Source organism: Balaenoptera borealis, assembly GCF_965194805.1.
Source record: "Balaenoptera borealis genome assembly, chromosome: 1".
NCBI lineage: Eukaryota > Metazoa > Chordata > Mammalia > Artiodactyla > Balaenopteridae > Balaenoptera > Balaenoptera borealis.
The window spans coordinates 97,648,933-97,664,775 of NC_138860.1; positions in this window are offsets into that span (position 1 = coordinate 97,648,933).

Sequence of the window (15,843 nt, forward strand, 5' to 3'; positions counted from 1 at the left end):
GAAGCTCCTGTATTTGACTTGTAAGGGCCTCAGGAGGCCAGTCGACAGGGAATCTGAGTGTTTTATGACAGGCCTGAGGAGGACAGGCAGACCCCACCCTGGCCATGGCAATGCCCACCCTCACATCCTTTCTCAGTAGCCCAGGATGCTGCTGCTTCTCAGGCCCAGGAAGCAGCCATGGGCACATCCAGCTTTCCAAAAGCACCCTCACGACATCATCAAGGCACCCTCCCTTTCCAAAACCAGGGAAGCAGAGAGAAAAAAACACCACCTAATGGTACAGCTAGTTTCCCATTTCCTTCCCTGAGAACGCTGCCCTGCCAGGCCAGGCAGAGCCTGTGTGTCCTGTCCCAGTGGCCCTGCATCCGACTGGTGTTTCCTCCCACACATCAGCACCCAGCATGCCACATAGTAGATGCTCAATAAATGCTTGGTTAAGCAAATGAATGAATGAACGGTCTTGCCGCCACTCTTGAGGAATAAATAGCAGGCCGCATCTTTATTGTGTCCTGCAGATGAGGAGATGGAGGCTCAGGGAGGTTAAAGGGCTTGCCCGTTAGGAAGAAGAGCTTGAACGGCCACAAGACTCTTGGTCTGATGCTCTACACTATACCACAGGGCCCGACAGGCTGTGGGAAGTTCATGAGTTTACAATGTCGAGTCTGGGGCAGCACTGCTTCAAGCTCACTCTTCTCAACTTCTGGACATTCCTTGGGACAGCCATACTTATGAGCAATGGGCCCATTGGTAGCATCTGGGGCTGGGACCTGCAGGGGTCAGCACATCAGACAAGAGTGCTGTACCACCCCGCTCCATGTCACCAGTGGCCCAGCCTGACCCAGCAGCAAACACTACTGGACAATGAGTCTTGGAAGTCAGGCTCAGCCCCCTCTCCCTCAGCAATGTGACCCTCAAAGGCAAGAGCCAAAGCACTGGTTTCTCCGTGTTTATTCACAAGATTGGGATCATTCTAACAGCATTCAAGTGCACGCTATCAGGAAGGCTGCCCGAGACTGCACAGGATGTTAGGACTGTTTATCCCTGGGAAGCAGGCCAAAAACTGCAAAAAGCTTTTAGAAAAGCCACGATAAGATTTCATCACTGGGTACCCAGAGCCAGGTGGGAACGACTCCCCTTGGTCTAGATTCCTTGAGTCTGGGAACTGACCCACAAAAGTGGCTCAAACAAAATCAGGGCCCAGAGACAGCCTTTCCTGGGTACCCAACCTTGTGACCTCCACTCAGACATGAGCGGCAACAACACCAACTCAACTCATCCTGAGAATCTCCTATGGCCTCACACTGGACAGAGACGTGCAGCTGGTGTCATCTCCACCCCCAGGGAGCCACAGTCGGGCGGGGGACAGATTGGCCCTGGCATGTGACCCTGCTGTGATCCAAAGGGCCAGACACCTCCTCTGCAAGGGCTAGTTGGCAGGGGAGCGTGGTTTCTGTAAAGTACATGTGGGGTGATGCTGGGCTTGAATCCTGGGTCTCTATGTGTAATTACCCTGGGCTTGAACTCTGGGTCTGCCACATGGTATTGTGACCTTGAGCGAATCCCTTTACTTCTGTGTGCCTCAGTTTCCTCTTCTGTAGGGTAGAGACAATGACACTGAGAGGGTCATGTGAGGGTCAAAGATAAGAGAGTCCAGGGCTGCTGTTTGTTAGGCCTTCTACAAGTAGGAGGCATAGCGACTGCTGTTGTGTGACCTTGAACATTTCAATCATTGCCCGGCCTCGGTTCCTCATCTGTGAAATGTGGGATTTACAAGCTCATGGAGCTGGTCTGAATCTCAGATGTGTCCACAGCAGCAGTTCTTTTTGTGCTCTATGAATCAGTTGAATTTCTGCACTGTGCCCCGAGCCCTCCAGACTGAGGGGCAAATTAACCTTAGCCATTTTTGCACAGTGCCCCACAGATGTGCTTTGGCACACGTGACTCTCCAGCCCACCAAGTTTACAGGGGCGTGGGCGGGCGGCAGTGCCCTGTGGTCTTTCCTTGTCCCTGCCTGGGCCTCTGTTGCCTCCGTGTCTCACCTGAGCTCCCAGCCTTCTGGAAGCTGCCACAGTCATACTCCCCCAGACAGGCCACGCGGCCACTGCACCCTGATCTTGCCATCTACCTGCGCCACTGACAGGAAGCAGGGTCCAGGTCCCCGCCACTCAGAATCTGCCTGACTCCCCCGCCTCTGCCTTCTACACCCTCTGAGGAGCCCCAAATTCCCCCAGGGCTTCAGGAGAAACACATCCTGACCTGGAAACCCTGCAGGTCCCTTCTGCTTTCTGCCCTGCCCACATCTTCCCTGAGGCAAAGAACGGTAAAGCTGGCTTTTCCTCTCCTGAAGAAAAGAGAAAGGAGAAAAATGAGAGGATTTTTTTAAAAAATGATAAATCCGTACCTCAAAATATTATTCAGCCACACTAAAAGCCTATCCCACGCATCATGTGCTTAGTTAGTGTCAGGCACCATGCATTTACTCTTTTAAAAGGTCTCCATGTTACAGATGAGCAAACAGGAGCTTAGAAAGCTTAACTAATTTTCAATATCACTCAGCTAATAATAAACGGAGCTGGGATTGAAACTTGGGTCTGTTTGATTCTTGACGGTGCAGCCTTTCAGTTTGACCACGTGACCCTCCCAGCACCAAAATCCTGCAGTTCAGCAAAGATGACCACATCACATCCACACTCAACAAGCCTGGGGATGAAGAAGATAGGAGGGGTCCTAGGGTCTTTAATGCAGCTCAGCTGGGAGAGACCTCAGAAGGGCAGAAACCTGGAAGACACATCAGAAGACTGCCCCGCACATTTGTAAGTCCCTACCCTTCTCCCCTCCTGCCCCCAAAGTGATCCCTGTGAGTGATATACTTGCCGGTCCTCCAGCCATGGTCAGCAGAAATGTGGGGGGAGACCAGCACCCAGCCTCCAAACCCACAACTCTGTTTGTTCTGCATCAAGTGACCTGAGCCCTGGGAATGTCTGCCCAATGCCTCATGGAATTGCCAGGTCCTCTTGGGAGAAGGGTGGGGTTGGGGACCTTGCCCTGCACACACAGGAGAGCACGTTTTGAGTTTTGGGAAACAGCAACAGGGAAGCCCATTCCATGCTGAGCACAAGGGCAGCTGTGCTTTCAGAATGGGAGGGAGAAAGGGGAGGATGGGAGAGAGGGCAGGGTCAAGGCAATCCCCAGCTCCGATGCAGAACTCGGGGCCACCGGCAAACCACGTCTCTGGATCACTGGCTCATGCATCTTGAGATCATGTTTTGCTTTATAAATACAGTGTTAAGGAATCACTAAATAGTTGGGGTAGAGGACTTGGTCAAAAACTAATAGTATTGTATCGATGTCAATTTCCTGGCTTTGATATTTGTACTGATTTTGATTTTAATATTTATAAGGAAATGTCCTTGATTTGGGGAGACATACTGAAGTAAAGGAGCATTGTGTCTGCAACTTACTTTCTAAGAGATCAGAAAAAAAAAAAAAAAAAAAAAAATATATATATATATATATATATATATATGTATATATATATACAGAGAGAGAGAGAATAAAGCAGGTGTGGTCAGATATCAACATTTGGGATATCTGGGTGAAGGTCTCAGGAATTCTTTATATTTCTGTAAATTTGAAATTATTTGTAAATAAAAAGTTTTTAAAGATTGAGATAATCTAAAGACCTCTCCAAATAAATTCCTTATTTATAAATTTGACATGCAGCATATTCAGAAGGAAGAGGATGGAAACCAAACAGCAAAAGAACCAGCTACTCAGCACCCAGGGCCCTGCTCCAGGGGCAAGCCATTCAGCTAAGGCTTTGGGAAGGGAGGCTGGCAGCTTCCTAAATCCCATTTGGGGCTGTTTTTTGAGTAGGGAGTTGAAAAGGGGAAGAAAAGTGGGGTGGAAGAGAGGAAGAAAAGGATGGGAAGATTCTCTGGTAGAAATCAGGTCCCTCCCAACTGTGCCTCCAGCTTCACAAGACGCCCACATCATGACATGACAAAGCAGGGCTAAAAGGGGACAATAAAGGTGGACAGGGAGAAGACGAGCCACTGCAGGATGACGAAACAGAATCTGTGTCACGCATCTTGAGATCATGAATGTTTGCTTCATAAATACAGTTTTAAAGAATCACTAAATAGGGGCTTCCCTGGTGGCGCAGTGGTTGAGAGTCTGCCTGCCAATGCAGGGGACACGGGTTCGAGCCCTGGTCTGGGAAGATCCCACGTGCCACGGAGCAGCTGGGCCCGTGAGCCACAGTTGCTGAGCCTGCGCGTCTGGAGCCTGTGCTCCGCAACAAGAGAGGCCGCGATAGTGAGAGGCCCGCGCACCGCGATGAAGAGTGGCCCCCGCTTGCCACAACTAGAGAAAGCCCTCGCACAGAAATGAAGACCCAACACAGCCAAAAATAAATAAATAAACAAATACTTTAAAAAAAAAAAAAAAAAGAATCACTAAATAGTTAGGGAGAAGAATTGGATCCAAAATTTCAACTCCAAAAGCTTCATGACATTGGATTTGACGATGATTTCTTGGATATGATGCCAAAAGCACAGGCAACAAAACATAAATTAAACAACAACAAAACAAAAAACGTTTGTGTATCAAAGGACACTATCCACAGAGTGAAAATCTAACCCACAGAATGGGAGAAAATATTTGCAAACCAAATATTCGATCAGGGGTTAACATCCAGAATATATAAAGACTTCCTGCAACTAAACAACACACGCAAAAAAAAAACAAGTAACCCGATTACAAGATGAGCAAAGGACTTCAATAGACATTTTTTCAAAGAAGATATACAAATGGCCAGGAAACATATGAAAAGATGCTCAACATCACTAATCATTAAGGAAATGAAAATCAAACCACAGTGAGATATTAGCTCACAGCCATTAGCATGGCTGCTATCAAAATAAATAAATAAATAAAACCCCAGAAAATAACAAAGGTTGGCAAAAATACAGAGAAATTGGAACACTTCTATATTGTTGGTGGGAATGTAAAATGGTGCAGGCACAATGGAGATCAGTGTAGCAGTTCCTCAAAAAATTAAACAGAATTATCATATGATACAGCAATTACATAACCAAAAGAATTGAAAGTAAAATCTCAAAAAGATATTTGTACACCCATGTTTGTAGCAGCAGCAGCATCATTCACAATAACCAAAAGGTAGAAGCAACCTAAGGTTAGATGGATGAATGGGTAAACACAGTGTGGTATATACATACAGTGGAAGATTATTCAGGCTTAAAAAGAAAGGAAATTCCTCACTATTTGGTGGCCATTAATTTAACTTTGGGCTTTTTGGTGTATGCTAATTTAGTCTGAGATTTCAAGAAGATACATACACATTTCAGTCCTCATTAATTAAATGAGGACATTTTAAGAAGTTGAAAGAGAATTTGTTTTCAAGTTGAGAGTGTATTCTCTTTAAAAATCCACCTGATTATTAAATAGTTTCAATTTTATTTTTAAAAGCTGCGACTTGTTGAGTGGATGGTCCTGAAAGTACAAGTGAGATATCAACAGGCTGTGTATACAATAAAATGGTTTTATTTTCAGTTTTGCAGCACAAAACACTGATTAGTATAAGAAACAATCCACACCATTATTGGGTTTTGTTTTTTGTTTTTTGCCTGATTCAGGTGTCCCTTGAGTGATATCCCTTAAATGCTCGGGGTTGGGAGTCAGAACCAGTTATCTGGCTTCTCTTGTCCATTGCTTAGGTTTGTTCTTGTCAAAACTGCTCCTGACCCCTGTCAATGGTGTGACACATGTTCATGCACATTATGTTAAAATGAGTACATCCTTGTATTTGTATTTTTGTTTTCAAAATTGCCAAGGTGCTATGAGAAATTAACACAAAATTAGAAAAAATAAAATTATTAAAAAGCAAAAAAAAAAAAGGAAGGAAATTCTGACACATGCTACAATGTGGATGAAACTTGAAGACATTATGCCAAGTGAAATAAGCCAGTTTCAAAAGGACAAATACTGTGTAATTCCACTTATATGGGGCACTTAGAGTAGTCAGATTCATAAAGACAGTAAGCAAAATGGTGTTTGCCAGGATGTGGGAGGAGGAAGGAAATGGGGAGTTATTGTTTAATGGGTATAAATTTTTCAGTTTTGCAAGATGAAAAGAGTTCTGGAGATGGATAGTTGATGGCTGCACAACAATGTGAATGTACTTAATGCCACTGAACTATACACTTAAAAATGGTTAAAATGCTAAATTTATGTTATGTGCATTTTACCACAATTTAAAAAATTAAAGTTCACTTGTAACTAAAAAGAAACACACGAGGAGAGGAACCAAGATGGTGGAGTAGAAGGACGTGCTCTCACTCCCTCTTGTGAGAACACCAGAATCACAACTAGCTGCTGGACAATCATCAACAGGAAGACACTGGAACTCACTAAAAAAGATACCCCACATCCAAAGACAAAGGAGAAGCCACAATGAGATGGTAGGAGGGGCACAATCACAGTAAAATCAAATCCCATAACTGCTGGGTGGGCGACTAACAGACTGGAGAACATTTATACCACAGAAGTCCACCCACTGGAGTGAAGGTTCTGAGCCCCACATCAGGCTTCCGAACCTGGGGGTCCGGCAACAGGAGGAGGAATTCCTAGAGAATCAGACTTTGAAGCCTAGTGGGATTTGATTGCAGGACTTCGACAGGACTGGGGGAAACAGAGACTCCACTCTTGGAGGGCACACACGAAGTAGTGTGCACATCGGGACCCAGGGGAAGTAGCAGTGACCCCAGGGGAGACTGAATCAGACCTACCTGCTAGTGTTGGAGGGTCTCCTGCAGAGGCGGGGGGTGTCTGTGGCTCACCGTGGGGACAAGGACACTGGCAGCAGAAGTTCTGGGAAGTACTCCTTGTTGTCAGCCCTCCCAGAGTCTGTCATTAGTCCCACCAAAGAGCCCAGGTAGGCTCCAGTGTTGGGTTGCCTCAGGCCAAACAACCAACAGGGAGGGAACCCAGCCCCACCCATCAACAGTCAAGTGGATTAAAGTTTTACTGAGCTCTGCCCACCCGAGCAACAGCCAGCTCTACCCACCACCAGTCCCTCCCATCAGGAAACTTGCACAAGCTTCTTGGATAACCTCATCCACCAGAGGGCAGACAGCAGAAGCAAGAAGAACTACAATCCTGCAGCCTGTGTAACAAAAACCACATTCACAGAAAGATAGACAAGATGAAAAGGCAGAGGGCTATGTACCAGATGAAGGAACAAGATAAAACCCCAGAAAAACAATGAAATGAAGTGGAGATAGGCAACCTTCCAGAAAAAGAATTCAGAATAATGATAGTGAAGATGATCCAGGACCTCAGAAAAAGAAGGGAGGCAAAGATCGAGAAGATGCAAGAAAGGTTTAACAAAGACCTAGAAGAATTAAAGAAAAAACAAACAGAGATAAACAATACAATAACTGAAATGAAAACTACACTAGAAGGAATCAATAGCAGAATAACTGAGGCAGAAGAACGGATAAGTGACCTGGAAGACAGAAAGGTGGAATTCACTGCCATGGAACAGAATAAAGAAAAAACAATGAAAAGAAATGAAGACAGCCTAAGAGCCCTCTGGGACAACATTAAATGCAACAACATTCACATTATAGGGGTCCCAGAAGGAGAAGAGAGAGAGAAAGGACCAGAGAAAATATTTGAAGAGATTATAGTCGAAAACTTCCCTAACATGGGAAAGGAAATAGCCACCCAAGTCCAGGAAGTGCAGCAAGTTCCACACAGGATAAACCCAAGGAGAAACATGCCGAGACACATAGTAATCAAATTGGCAAAAATTAAAGACAAAGAAAAATTATTGAAAGCAGCAAGGGAAAAACGACAAATAACATACAAGGGAACTCCCATACGGTTAACAGCTGATTTCTCAGCAGAAACTCTACAAGCCAGAAGGGAGTGGCATGATATACTTAAAGTGATGAAAGGGAAGAACCTACAACCAAGATTACTCTACCCGGCAAGGATCTCATTCAGATTTGATGGAGAAATCAAAAGCTTTACAGACAAGCAAAAGCTAAGAGAATTCAGCACCACCAAACCAGCTCTACAACAAATGCTAAAGGAACTTCTCTAAGTGGGAAACACAAGAGAAGAAAAGGACCTACAAAAACAAACCCAAAACAATTAAGAAAATGGTCATAGGAACATACATATCGATAAATACCTTAAATGTGAATGGATTAAATGCTCCAACCAAAAGACACAGGCTTGCTGAATGGATAAAGAAACAAGACCCATCTATATGCTGTCTACAAGAGACTCACTTCAGACCTAGGGACACATACAGATGGAAAGTGAGGGGATGGAAAAAGATATTCCATGCAAATGGAAATCAAAAGAAAGCTGGAGTAGCTATACTCATATCAGATAAAATAGACTTTAAAATAAAGAATGTTACAAGAGACAAGGAAGGACACTACATAATGATCAAGGGATCAATCCAAGAAGAAGATATAACAATTATAAATATATATGCACCCAACATAGGAGCACCTCAATACATAAGGCAACTGCTAACAGCTATAAAAGAGGAAATCGACAGTAACACAATCATAGTGGGGGACTTTAACACCTCACTTACACCAATGGACAGATCATCCAAAATGAAAATAAATAAGGAAACAGAAGCTCTAAATGACACAATAGACCAGATAGATTTAATTGATATTTATAGGACATTCCATCCAAAAACAGCAGATTACACTTTCTTCTCAAGTGTGCACGGAACATTCTCCAGGATAGATCACATCTTGGGTCACAAATCAAGCCTCAGTAAATTTAAGAAAATTTAAATCATATCAAGCATCTTTTCTGACCACAATGCTATGAGATTAGAAATGAATTACAGGGAAAAAAACGTAAAAAACACAAACACATGGAGGCTAAACAATACATTACTAAATAACCAAGAGATCACTGAAGAAATCAAAGAGGAAATCAAAAAATACCTAGAGACAAATGACAATGAAAACACAAGGATCCAAAACCTATGGGATGCAGCAAAAGCAGTTCTAAGAGGGAAGTTTATAGCTATACAAGCCTACCTAAAGAAACAAGAAAAATCTCAAGTAAACAATCTAACCTTACACCTAAAGGAACTAGAGAAAGAACAAACAAAACCCAAAGTTAGCAGAAGGAAAGAAATCATAAAGATCAGAGCGGAAATAAGTGAAATAGAAACAAAGAAAACAATAGCAAAGATCAATAAAACTAAAAGCTGGTTCTTTGAGAAGATAAACAAAATTGATAAGCCATTAGCCAGACTCATCAAGAAAAAGAGGGAGAGAACTCAAATCAATAAAATTAGAAATGAAAAAGGAGAAGTTACAACAGACACTGCAGAAATACAAAGCATCCTAAGAGACTACTACAAGCAACTCCAATAAAATGGGCAACCTGGAAAAACTGGAAAAACTCTTAGAAAGGTATAACCTTCCAAGACTGAACCAGGAAGAAACAGAAAATATGAACAGACCAATCACAAGTAATGAAATTGAAACTGTGATTAAAAGTTTTCCAAAAAACAAAAGTCCAGGACCAGATGGCTTCACAGGTGAATTCTATCAAACATTTAGAGAAGAGTTAACACCCATCCTTCTCAAACTCTTCCAAAAAATTGCAGAGGAAGGAACACTCCCAAACTCATTCTATGAGGCCACCATCATCCTGATACCAAAACCAGACAAAGATACTACAGACCAATATCACTGATGAATATAGATGCAAAAATTCTCAACAAAATACTAGCAAACAGAATCCAACAACACATTAAAAGGATCATACACCATGATCAAGTGGGATTTATCCCAGGGATGCAAGGATTCTTCAATATATGCAAATCAATCAATGTGATACACCATATTAACAAATTGAAGAATAAAAACCATATGATCATCTCAATAGATGCAGAAAAAGCTTTTGACAAAATTCAACACCAATTTATGATAAAAAACTCTCCAGAAAGTGGGCATAGAGGGAACCTACCTCAACATAATAAAGGCCATATACAACAAACCCACAGCAAACATCATTCTTAACGGTGAAAAACTGAAAGCATTTCCTCTAAGATCAGGAACGAGACAAGGATATCCACTCTCACCACTCTTATTCAACTTAGTTTTGGAAGTCCTAGCCACGGCAATCAGAGAAGAAAAAGAAATAAAAGGAATACAAATTGGAAAAGAAGAAGTAAAACTGTCACTGTTTGCAGATGACATGATACTATACATAGAGAATCCTAAAAATGCCACCAGAAAACTACTAGAGCTAATCAATGAATTTGGTAAAGTTGCAGGCTACAAAATTAATACACAGAAATCTCTTGCATTCCTATACACTAACGATGAAAAATCTGAAAGAGAAATTATGGAAACACTCTCATTTACCATTGCAACAAAAAGAATAAAATACCTAGGAATAAACCTACCTAGGGAGACAAAAGACCTGTATGCAGAAAACTATAAGACACTGATGAAAGAAATTAAAGATGATACCAACAGATGGACAGATATACCATGTTCTTGGATTAGAAGAATCAATATTGTGAAAATGACTATACTACCCAAAGCAATCTACAGATTCAATGCAATCCCTATCAAATTACCAATGGCATTTTTTACGGAATTAGAACAAATCATCTTAAAATTTGTATGGAGACACAAAAGACCCCGAATAGCCAAAGCAGTCTTGAGGGGAAAAAACGGAGCAGGAGGAATCAGACTCCCTGACTTCAGACTATACTACAAAGCTACAGTAATCAAGACAGTATCATACTGGCACAAAGACAGAAATATAGATCAATGGAATAGGATAGAAAGCCCAGAGATAAATCCACGCACATATGGTCACCTTATCTTTGATAAAGGAGGCAAGAATATACAGTGGAGAAAAGACAGCCTCTTCAATAAGTGGTGCTGGGAAAACTGGACAGCTACATGTAACAGAATGACATTAGAATACTCCCTAATACCATACACAAAAATAAACTCAAAATGGATTAGAGACCTAAATGTAAGACCGAACACTATAAAGCTCTTAGAGGGAAACATAGGAAGAACACTCTTTGACATAAATCACAGCAAGATCTTTTTTGATCCACCTCCTAGAGTGATGGAAATAAAAACAAAAATAAACAAATATGACTTAATGAAACTTCAAAGCTTTTGCACAGCAAAGGAAACCATAAACAAGATGAAAAGACAACCCTCAGAATGGGAGAAAATATTTGTAAATGAATCAACGGACAAAGGACTAATCTCCAAAATATATAAACAGCTCATTCAGCTCAATATTAAAGAAACACACAACGCAATCCAAAAATGGGCAGAAGACCTAAATAGACATTTCTCCAAAGAAGACATACAGATGGCCAAGAAGCACATGAAAAGATGCTCAACATCACTAATTATTAGAGAAATGCAAATGAAAACTACAATGAGGTATCACCTCACACCAGTTAGAATGGGCATCATCAGAAAATCTACCAACAAGAAATGGTGGAGTGGGTGTGGAGACAAGGGAACCCTCTTGCACTGTTGGTGGGAATGTAAATTGATACAGCCACTATGGAGAACAATATGGAGGTTCCTTAAAAAACTAAAAATAAAATTACCGTATGATCCAGCAATCCCACTACTGGGCATATACCCAGAGACAACCGTAATTCAAAAAGACACATGCACCCCAATGTTCATTGCAGCACTATTTACAATAGCCAGGTCATGGAAGCAACCTAAATGCCCATCGACAGACGAATGGATAAAGAAGATGTGGTACATATATACAATGGAATATTACTCAGTCATAAAAAGGAACGAAATTGGGTCATTTGTTGAGATGTGGATGGATCTAGAGACTGTCATACAGAGTGAATTAAGTCAGAAAGAGAAAAACAAATATCGCATATTAACGCATGTATGTGGAACCTAGAAAAATGGTACAGATGAACCAGTTTGCAGGCCAGAAGTTGAGACACAGATGTAGAGAGCAAACGTATGGACACCAAGGGGGGAAAGCCGCAGGGGGGTGGGGATGGTGGTGTGCTGAATTGGGCGATTGGGATTGACATGTATACACTGATGTGTATAAAATTGATGACTAATAAGAACCTGCTGTATAAAAAAATAAATTAAATAAAATTCAAAAATAAAAAAAAAGAAACACACTCTTGTGATCCAAATATAAAATGTGATATACTTCTTTTTAAAACTCACAATGTAAAAGATGGACAACTCCACATGTTACATCCTCTCTTTGAACATCTGGAAAACTAGCCCCTCCCTGGAGTGGTTCCCCAAGGACCTGCGCCATTGTAAAAAGGGAAGGACCCAGAGTCTGAGTCACGGGGTTTCCAGAACTGGAGGAGACTGACACAGCCCTCTGTCCTTGAGTGCTCACTGTGTGTCACATGCCCCAGACTTACCCTTGGTCATGTGATCCCCACTCCTCCAAACCTCATCATCCTCATCTGTAAACGTCTACCTTGTGGGGTTTTTGTGATGATAAATGAGCCTATGTCAGGTGCCTGGTGGACAGTAGGCATTCAATAAATGTACGCCTTTATTATTATTCTCCTCTCTTCTAATCACCACCAAAGGCATACAGAGTGGATATCATTACCCATATTTTACAAATGAGAAAAATGAAGCTTAACGAAATTAAGTCATTTACCCAGCTCCCAGATCAGAATATGGTGGTGCCAGGATTTCAATCCAGGACCCGTTTGACTCCAAAACCTGTGATCTTTCTACTCCACCCTACTTGGGCTTCATTTCATGGATGAGAAACCTGAGGATTAGTGACCCTGGGCAAAAGGAGAGAGCTCAGAAGCCCACAGGGGCCAGGCAGGTAATGCAAGAGAGTATGATAGACGGTGTAAGAAAAATCATCTGCCAGAGATTCTACCAAGAATCTTGCTTTAACTAAATTATGGGTTAAGCATGTAACATAATATGAGCCTATAAGGTACTAGAGACTGTGTTTCCAATTCTAATTTGTAAATAAATATCAAAAAATAGAAACATACAATTAATTTAATTCCCTTCCAAAAATTTTAGGCATGATGCAGTCAACACTGTGTGGACCAAACAAATTATTTGCAGGTCAGATGCAAATCCCAGCCACCCAGTGGCCACCCTGAGGCAGGTGTGGTGGAGACCCGGACATGTGTGTGGTGGGTTCAGGTGTGTCTAAACCACTACCGAACTGGCACAAAAGCAGAAATATAGATCAATGGAACAGGATAGAAAGCCCAGAGATAAACCCACACACATATGGCCACCTTATCTTTGATAAAGGAGGCAAGAATATACAATGGAGAAAAGACAGCCTCTTCAATAAGTGGTGCTGGGAAAATTGGACAGGTACATGTAAAAGTATGAAATTAGAACACTCCCTAACACCATACACAAAAATAAACTCAAAATGGATTAAAGACCTAAATGTAAGGCCAGACACTATCAAGCTCTTAGAGGAAAACATAGGCAGAACACTCTATGACATACATCACAGCAAGATCCTTTTTGACCCACCGCCTAGAGATGTGGAAATAAAAACAAGAATAAACAAATGGGACCTAATGAAACTTAAAAACTTTTTCACAGCAAAGGAAACCATAAACAAGATGAAAAGACAACCCTCAGAATGGGAGAAAATATTTGCAAATGAAGCAACTGACCAAGGATTAATCTCCAAAATATACAGGCAACTCATGCAGCTCAATATCAAAAAAACAAACAACCCAATCCAAAAATGGGCAGAAGACCTAAATAGACATTTCTCCAAAGAAGATATACAGATTGCCAACAAACACATGAAAGGATGTTCAACATCATTAATCATTAGAGGAATGCAAATCAAAACTACAATGAGGTATCACCTCAGACTGGTCAGAGTGGCCATCATCAAAAAAATCTACAAACAACAAATGCTGGAGAGGGTGTGGAGAAAAGGGAACCCTCTTGCACTGTTGGTGGGAATGTAAATTGATACAGCCACTATGGAGAACAGTATGGAGGTTCCTTAAAAAACTACAAATAGAACTACCATACGACCCAGCAATCCCACTACTGGGCATATACCCTGAGAAAACCATAATTCAAAAAGAGTCGTGTACCACAATGTTCATTGCAGCTTTATTTACAGTAGCCAGGACCTGGAAGCAACCTAAGTGTCCATCAACAGATGAATGGATAAAGAAGATGTGGCACATATATACAATGGAATATTACTCAGCCATAAAAAGAAACGAAATTGAGTTATTTGTAGTGAGGTGGATGGACCTAGAGGCTGTCATACAGAGTGAAGTAAGTCAGAAAGAGAAAAACAAATACCGTATGCTAACACATATATATGGAATCTAAAACAAATACTGTATGCTAACACATATATATGGAATCTATTTTTTCTAAAAAAAACAAATGGTTCTGAAGAACCTAGGGGCAGGACAGGAATAAAGACGCAGATGTAGAGAATGGACTTGAGGACACAGGGAGGGGGAAGGGTAAGCTGGGATGAAGTGAGAGAGTGGCATGGACATATATACACTGCCAAATGTAAAACAGATAGCTAGTGGGAAGTAGCCACATAGCACAGGGAGATCAGCTTGGTGCTTTGTGACCACCTAGAGGGGTGGGATAGGGAGGGTGGGAGGGAGGGAGATGCAAGAGGGAAGAGATATGGGAACATATGTATATGTATAACTGATTCACTTTGTTATACAGCAGAAACTAACACACCATTGTAAAGCAATTATACTCCAATAAAGATGTTAAAAAATAAATAAATAAAAAATAAACCACTACAGACAGCTGGCTACCACTCCCACCAGTTAGTGCCACTGTGGGAACCCAATGGGATGTCACAGACTTCCCATTTTCTAAGAGATACAGGAAATGCAGCTTTGGGGGGAAATATACCAACTTTTAAATACAGGTGACCATTTATTTTCTACACCGTGCAGACAAAATAAGACAGGTCTGCAGGCAACCGCCAGTGTCGGTCTCCACGATGAGCCACTTCACTCACGGGCAGAGCCCAAACTCAAGAAAAGTCTCTGACTCCTGGGCCATGATGGAACCAACCAGTGGTTTCTCCAGCCAGGACCAGCCCAGAACTGGAGCAGGAGGCACAGAGGAGAAAGGATGCCCAAACCTGACAGAGTCCGCCTGAAGAGGCAGGTCTACAGAGAATCTGACTTCAGAGCTCACTTTTTTTCTTCGTCAGTCAGATCTTTGCCTGAAGCTACACACGAAGATTTCTGGCAACCCCTCGTCAATGGGACGACTGCACAACATCCGGCCACACTAAGTAAAGAGGATATTTTCCTCTGAGATGAATGTGTGTTAAAAATATCAAGTATTAATCATTGACAACGTTAATTTATAATAATGCTTGTCTCCCTTTCAGCTTCCAAGTCGACACCTGGCGTGACTGCTTTGAAACTGACACCCGTTCCATGGTGGGAATTATAAATAGCCCGAGGTAAAATTTTCACCTTGACCTGAATAGACTGACTCCATGTGATGGTTTATGGAATGAAGGGACTACATTGGGCACTAATGTCCTGGGTGGGTCTATTTGAGGTGGTGTTTAAAACGTTAAAAAAAAAAAAAGAAGAAGAAGACAGACAGCTATGGTGGACTGAGAGGGAGGGTCCTAGAGTAGCTCTGACCTGCTTCCTCCCTATGGGAGGTCAGCCTCCCTCCCACCTGGCCCATTTCATGATGGGTCAGAGGAGGGAGGGGACATAGGCTGTTTCATCCCATCTTGACTAAGTTCACAGTCCAG